Below are 7002 nucleotides of genomic sequence, written 5' to 3'. Positions count from 1 at the left end.
GACACATCACAACACTGTCAGTAAAAGGTTCTTTTACTAATTGATATATCCAAATGCTCCATATCTGGTGTCTGACCAACTGCCTGGATGTCCAAGCTGTACAGCAGTGATAATATCTTGGAATCTCACTCTTGGGACCTGGATGTAGACTCCTGTGTTGGAGCCTGCCTTCCTTCCTCCATCCCCCTTCAAGGGATGCTCTAAGGTTGTTTACAGGCAGGCTTTTCCCAGAGGAGCACAGAGTTAAGGGACATCCATGCAATGGGAACATCTTTCATTGCAGCTGTGAGAACAGGGAGTGCTGCAGTTACCTCTATAATTACCTGCTCACAAATGGAGTCTAATTAGCCAGCACCCAACTTTTCCTGTGCATCCTTGTCCTATCACCTCCATTTCAACACAGAGGTTCCAAAGAAGTTTTCCCTCCATGTGTTTGGACAGGGATGTTTTTGCTACAGACCTGGCAGAAAGGGACAGAATGTTTGTAACCAGAGCAGGGCTGACCCGGAGAAGGCACAGAACATGCTGCCAGCCACGTCTCCTCATACAGCCTTCAGGAGAAAATCAAAACACTGGAGTATTTTTCATCACAACAGTACAGCTTTAGGTTTTCCTGAGGCTGCATAGTCTCCAGGATGTAGAAATGGTGGGCTTCTCTTCTCTGAGAGTGCTGGGGGACACTGGATGGGTTACTGCCTGGTATCATTATTCTTTTTAATACCATTGCATCAAGATGCTTTTAAGATGCCTGGCTTTCAAAAACTACTCTATGGGAAAAGGTCTTTGTTGAAAATCAGACCATTTTCTGATGTGTAAAACTGTGTTCTGAAACAGGATGTTCCCCAAACACTACTTACATGTTAAAGGGTTTTTTAAAGTGTTCTAGTTTTAAAAAAGCAACAGAGGCCTTTAGGGGAAAATGAAGATAAAAGTTCTTGGCACCTTTGAAAATCAGAATGCCTGTGTTTAGTTTCTCAAATATGGAGCTTGATGCAGGAAGGGTCTGATTTCCAGAGCATCCATAGCTCCTTTGGGCTGGAAGTGGTGAGGGGGCTTATGAGCAGGAATTCCAGGTTCTGAAGCTGTGTGTCCTTTTCAACCAGCTACAAGTGACTTAAACAGAACATTCTTCTCCACTGTCTCATCCCAGGTTGAATCCAAATGTTCATCAGAAGAAAGAAATTTGGGGCAATCAGGATGAGGTTGTGTCTGTCTCCTCCTCTCCATGCCTCAGCCCCAGACAAGCCCTGGCAACCTCTGATCCCAGCCCTGTCCTTGGGCCTGGAACATTCTCTGACAGGACTGGATATGGGAGGCAGGAAGGAAAACCAAGATGTCTTGCTGCCCTGGTGCTTAATAGCCTCCCCTCTGAACCATCACCATGGGGAATTTTGGCTGCAGAGCTCCCGCCACGGTAGTAGGAGGGCAGAGAGGGACATCTTGTGTCCTGGAAAGACCCTTTTGCAAGATCAGCAGGTCACAGCCAAACACATTTTCGTCATCAACACACACCCTGGCACAGTTCTGGCCTGGGACAGTGTGACCCCAGGCAATTCTTGAGTCAGGTTTGGAGGTGGCCACACTGCTCTGGGTTTCACTATATGGGTGTAATACATGCCATGACTTCAGCAGTACAGGCTGAATATTTATTAGCCCAGAAGACTCTCAGACTTGTGGGTTACACTTAAAACCACAGTTGGTTCTCTATAATGTGCATACAAGGGTCCTGCAAAATCTAAACCCATCTGCTGAATAGCTGATCCTTTCTGAAAGAAAGTTGGACATCTAGCTGTTAAGAAATCAATGTGGTTAAGAGCTTTATCAATAATTGGGCAAACACTGCCTGGGCAACGTCTCAAATGTGTCCTGTGCATGAGGTGGCACAGGTATTGGTATTAAACACTCCAAAATTCTCTATCAGCAGATATGTGGTAGCATTTCCCTTTTTACATCCCTAATGCTACCTGTTTGAAGGATCTCCCCAATGATCTTGTCCTTTTTGTTCCCTGAAGAGCCTGTTGGAACCCTCCTTCTTCCTCCTAAACCTTTAAAGTTTCAAACCTTGACCTTCATATCAGACAAGATGTTGGAGGATTTAATTAGGGAAACCTGCACCTATTTGTCTGAATAAGCAGGACCAGTTTCCTTCTGGGTCCTTCGGGGATCAACATGCCCCATTCTAGTTACTCCTCCAGGACTTGGCCCTGCTGTGTTTTCTTACTGTTGTTTTCACATTTGCAAGTCTCCTTTTCCCACTGGGCTCCAGGCTTGCACGGGAAAACATCCCAGATCAGATACCATAAACCCATGAGCAGCGTTGCTTAATGTGATCCATTTTGCAATGTTTCCACCCGTATCTGTTTATCCCCCTTGCCTGCCTTTTCACAGCAGGGTGGAGGCATTTTGCTCCACAGCTCTTGGCGGTTCCGACCTCTGCATTCACAAGGACACTCTGCCAGGCTCAGCTGAGCACAGATGTGAGAATGTATTGCAGATATTCTCCACTTTTTCTTGACCGTATAAGGCAACGTTGTCCTTCCTAATGCTGGGGAATGGGGATAGCATGAATAACTTTGAGGATTAAGAATGAAATCTGGAGTCTTTCCCCTCTCCTGCTCATGGGTTTGTGGGCTGGGAAGGATTGTTACCATCTGAAGGGCTGGTGAAATGGGTTGGCTCCTCACTGTTCAGCTCCCCAGGCTTGTTCCGGCAGTTTGTTGGCAGGTCTGAAGGGATCTGGAGACCCAGCTTGGATGGAGTCCTCCAAACCAGGACTGGAGAATACTGAGGCAGCCTGCACACAAAATCTCACTGCATCCCCTCTCTTTGGATAAATAGGGCAGTCGAGTCTTCAGGGCTGAAGTCCATCTGGCTCTTTGCAGTCACTTAAGCAGTGCACATACACAGCTGCCAGGGCACCTTCTTCTGCTCTTTGTATGCCAAGAGAGTCAAGACCAGCCCTTGTCTGCAAGGCACACGAGTCCAGTGTTTACTAACCATCCTCAGCTGCTGGTGTTGCCCAGGGAAACCTCGTGGATAGAGGGAAAATGTGGGGAAGGTGGTCCTGTATTCTCACCTCTGCCCTGTGAATTTGTGCAAGAAGGACATGTCCAAGGGGAAGAAGCTGGGAGATAATTTTAACAGCATCTTGGAAGTGAATGAGGTTCAGAGGAGATCTGCTCCCATGGAATGTGCAGAGCTGTTGTGTTGATGGGAGAGGAACCAGAGGCCTTGGACACTGTGTTAGGATGGTGCTTTGATAGGTCCTCCAAGCTGACCCCAAAGGGAGCAGAACTCTTAAGCACTGTGTGGTGATGACTCTGAACTGGCCTCCAGGGTGGTCCATGGCCAGTGGGGAGCTCAGCTGTGAATCCTGTGTGCTCTTGGTGCCAGCTTTTCATCAAGGTTAAGGGTCAGCCTGAGGCACCTGAATTCAAACCACTATGACCCAGATTTACCTCTGGGGCTGGCCACGTGCCTGTCATGTCCACACTGCCTGGTGTGGGTAATATTGCCAATTCCTGGTTGAAGCTGGGCCACCCTCCCCTGGTTGTATTTTCTGTCTGCTTACACTCCAGCCTTCTCTCCTTTGTCCTGTCAGTTCTCCCCCGCTGGGAGTTGAACCTCTTTCCAGATGCCTGGCTGGTCTCCCAGAAGCAGAACAGCACCATTGTAATGTGTAATTAGGCTGGAATTCTCCTCCAACCTCCTCTTTTATTTAAATTACACCAATAGTTGAGCATGCAAGAGGTTATAAACCCCAGGAGAAGAGAGTCCTCACACTTTGTCCCTTTTTCCCCCAAGATGTAACCTTTCAGTATTTTACCTGAAAACAGGAAAAATATCAGCAATAATACAGCCTAGCACTGAAAGAGGGCAAGTCTTAGAAAGATGGAGTAGGGCAATCATCACCTTGTGAAGATGCATTCTGAAAATAGCAACTGTTTAAATTCATTAGAGATTTTGACCTAATGTGGGATAGATAGATCCCATCAAAGAGCCCAGGATTCTTTTAATGCCCCAAAGGAAAAATTCCCTCTTTGGTATCCAGTTTGCGTGACTTAACTGTTCCAGACCAATTTCTCTGCTACTGCAAGGACTCAAAGCTGCATCTGCAGTGGAATCATAGAATTGTAGTATGGTTTGGGTTGGAGGGGACTTTAAAGATCATCTCGTTCCAAGCTCCTTGACATTGGCAGGGACACCTTCCACCAGGCCAGGTTTCTCCAAGCCCCATCCAACCTGGCCTTGAACACTTCCAGGGATGGGGCATCCACAGCTTCTCTGGGCAACCTGTTCCAGTGCCTCACCATCCTCATAGTAAAGAGCTTCTAGGTGTGTCTCATTTAAGTGTGGCTCCATGTACTCCAGCTGATGATGTGACCCTGGAGATAGAAGGCCTTAAAAGGTAGGAGGCATTTCTAGGAAGTTCCCGTTTTGGTTGCAGATTTTAAGTGCATGGGGAAAATATAGATATAGGCAAAGATACTTGGAAACTTTCAGGACTGCCTTATTCCCATAGTTTTAGGTTGGCCCTGTCCTCAACATTAAAGCAAAAACAAAGCCCCCCTCCCAAATGAATTGGGTGGTTTAATCATCATCAGAGCAGCTCTCCAGTTGTCTGACGTGGTTAGACTCCTTTATGTTCCTTGTCAGTGTTGATCTAATCTGTATTAGCAGGAAGGCAAGTTATTGCAAAGAGAAAGACAAAGTGCTAAAGAGTAACAGCCACATGATTTTTTTTTTCCTGTGTAGCAGTTTCTGTAGCAGTGACAGATTTTGGATTACAATATCTGTCAGAAGGATGTAATTCTTCAGTATCACCTGCTAGGAAGCACAGCTGAGATCCTCCTGAGTGCCTGAGCTGATCCCTGGTCTAGCTGTTCAAAAATCTCAGCTCCCTGAGAACACCCTGGTGTTCACCAAGGAGGTGACTGTGACACCAGTGGGGACCATTCGAGGACTCGAGGTGCTGCAACCCCAGCTTGGTGAACTGATAACCATTTCACCTCTGTGCCCCCTCTGCCAAGGATGTGGGGTCTCTTGTGCTCCCAGTTTTAGGGTCATGCACCAGAAATCCCAGATCTTCATCCTGATGAGGTTTGTCATGTGTTTAAAACCTCAGGAAGTCCAAATGCTTAGGAAATGTCAGCATTCCCCTCACTTAAATGATGTGCTGTCAGTGTTGATTGGTACCAAAAGCAGGGAAAAAAAAGGTGAGAGTGGAAGGTTAAGGTAGGGCAGTACAAGGTCAGTTCAGTTCTCTAAAAGGTTTGTCCTGATCCAAAAAAGGAAGGAAAGAAGAGGGTTGAGGAGGCCTGGTAACTTATTGTGGCTCCCAAATGCTGCTTGGCAGCTCATGGCACTCAAACAGTGACTTCCACAGTCTCTAGAAGTCCCTCATTTGGGTGTCTGGGCATCACACAATGCAGCCTAGATCTCTGCTCCAGCAAACAGAAACTAAAATAGGACCTGATCGAAGTATCATCTTAGTCTTTCTTCCTGAACCTCTGGATTTTAATTTCTTTTTCCTTTCTTTGAGAAAAGTTGCACTGAAATGAAAGAGGTTGTCTTGCAGTGGTGTTTATTATAGACTTTCGCTGTGTGCAGGTTGCATCTAGAGCATCACCACAGCATGTAAACCCTGAGTGGTGTGTGACTATTGTATAACACAGTGATGTCCTGTTCTGTGGCTGGGCCTTGCAGAAAGGCAGATACTGGTGGAAAGCCCTCAATTGTAATGTACATTTTTGTCCCTTGGTGCAGACCAGACTGATTTTCCAGCATGCTTGAGTTATGCACCACCCACAGGCAGTCACAAAATGACACTGGATCTTTTCTAAGAATAAATAAATGAATGAAATACTACTTTTTTTTTTTTTTATGAGAAGCAACAGTTTTTTGTCTAAGTTCCTCTTCCATCAAACACATCTGCTGAGCACTGAAGTCTTGAGCAGAAAAATTGGACTCACCACTCAGAAATCTTCCCCAACATATGAGACAATTTTGTGTTGGATCTGATAAGAGCAACATGGGCGTGTTGGTGATATGAGTAGACCAGAGTGGATGCTTTTGCTCCTTCCCCCTTCTGTGGGTGAAGATACCCAAGCAGACTGTGTGCCAGGAGCAATGCACTCTGTAATGAGTGAGTCCTCTTCAGTACAGAACTACCAAACCCCAAAAAACAGGAGGAAACTTTGCCAAAATCCCAGCAATTCCCCTAGAAGTCATTGACCAAAACCACAGTTTACCTTTCATTTGAAAATTTTCCAGGTAGCAAACAAACAAAGTCAACCCAACCCTATATGTACTCCAGTTGAGTGAATTTAGGCGCCTGTATTTTATTTTTGAGATACTGTAAGTGGTTTTGAAGTTGAAATGCAATTCTTTAGTTCTGGGAAGTTGCCCATGACGACCTCACTTCTTACAGCCCAAATAACTACTAGGCCTGTTGTTCAGCATGCAGAGTACCAGAGTATCTTAGAGATGTACCACATCTCTTGAAATTCCTGGTATCTCCAGGAAAGTAAAGAGAAATGGAAAGCCCTGCCCTGATTATTTTTTTTTCCAAGTCATATCTGGTACTATTTTCTCTGTTACAGTTCCTGCTGTAACATTTATGATCATATCATAAATGAGGATGAGTATTTATTGCAGGGTAGCTGTACATCCTGATTTGTCTGGGGATTGTTCCAGGAGACCAAGGACATTCCCACCATCCTGAAAATAACCCTTGGGGTGCTTGGCTTTAATCAGGACATGAACTTTCTCCTCTATCTCTTGAGCTCACCCCTGGGAACCAACCCATCACGACAGAGCTCAGCATTGGTGTTGACTCCAGTTCTAGGGACATAATCTGATATAGTGTGAGCCCCATGTCCTGGCATCTGGTGTAGCTGTCGTGAACTATGTATCTCCACTTTTTTAACACTTTCTGTAAATTTTTATACACCGATCCAACCATTTTGAGGTGCACATTGTGATTGTCACTGCTTGTAGGTA

This window comes from Corapipo altera, unplaced genomic scaffold (assembly GCF_003945725.1).
Source record: "Corapipo altera isolate COAL_440 unplaced genomic scaffold, ASM394572v1 126, whole genome shotgun sequence".
Lineage (NCBI taxonomy): Eukaryota > Metazoa > Chordata > Aves > Passeriformes > Pipridae > Corapipo > Corapipo altera.
Note: the sequence above shows the minus strand (reverse complement) of the source record.